Below are 1,005 nucleotides of genomic sequence, written 5' to 3'. Positions count from 1 at the left end.
ATTTTTGATCTGAAGTTATGGGGTGTTTATACTCCATAAAACATCCTTTCAGATTCTTGGCCATTGATCCAAGAGGTTTGATGAAAAATTACAATGTTCTAGAGGCATCCCAGATCTGAAAAATTGTAATGTTTCCAGGTGTATTCGGATACAATATATGTGTATTCGAATACACGTCTTTGTAACGTTCAAAAAATTCAAATTTTACATCTTGTATTCAAATACACATTAGTGTAGTCGAATACAGATTAGTGTATTTTAGCCCATAACTTAACTTGTATTCGACTATAGATGGGTGTAGTCGAATACACACAGAGGATTTTTGGCCACTGACTTAGCTTGTATTCGACTACAGATGGATGTAGTCGAATACAACATTTAAAGTGTTGCCTCTGACTTAAGTTGTATTCAAATACAACATGGTGTATTCGAATACACTTATGCAAATTGTCAAAAATATGATTTTAAATGATTTGTTAATGTTGTTTTTGATTTTCGAAAATATGTTAAATGCATATGTAAATATGAATTGTTCTCATGTATTTGAACTATTGATTTGTATCATATACCTTTACATTTAATCATTTATTATTTGAATTTTGAAGCTTATTGAAGATAGTTTGATCTTCTTTTTGATCTTGATGCATTGTCCATAGTTGGTGGCCTTGTCGTCATCAAAAACATGTAGTTTACATTCTCCCCCTTTTTGATTATGACAAAATGTTGTTGTGAAGAGAGTGTATAGTTGAAATCATTGCTCCCCCGTAATAGGTGCATACTCCCCCGTTGTATGTGATGATTTGAAAAAAAATTGTTTTTGAGTACCTACAAGGTTTGAAATGCAACAACAGTACCAAATTTTCTCCCCCTTTTGACATGATCAAAAAGAAGAAAAAAAGAAAAAAAGACATACAAGTTTCAAGTATAATCATACACAAACGGCATATAAGGTAACAAGGAGAATAGCATAAATGGAAATTAAGTCATAATATCATAAAAGTTAAT

At 31.1% G+C, this 1,005-nt stretch overlaps 1 protein-coding gene across 1 annotated transcript in view; it reads right to left on the bottom strand.

The window, feature by feature from the left end:
- The window catches only part of LOC140921056 (uncharacterized), an 8,503-nt gene that overhangs the window by 1,177 nt on the left and 6,321 nt on the right, over positions 1-1,005 (bottom strand). The window lies entirely within an intron of this gene.

Source organism: Cicer arietinum, chromosome 1 (assembly GCF_000331145.2).
Source record: "Cicer arietinum cultivar CDC Frontier isolate Library 1 chromosome 1, Cicar.CDCFrontier_v2.0, whole genome shotgun sequence".
Lineage (NCBI taxonomy): Eukaryota > Viridiplantae > Streptophyta > Magnoliopsida > Fabales > Fabaceae > Cicer > Cicer arietinum.
The sequence above is the reverse complement of the archived record's forward strand: the minus strand, read 5'-3'. Positions and strand labels throughout refer to the sequence as shown.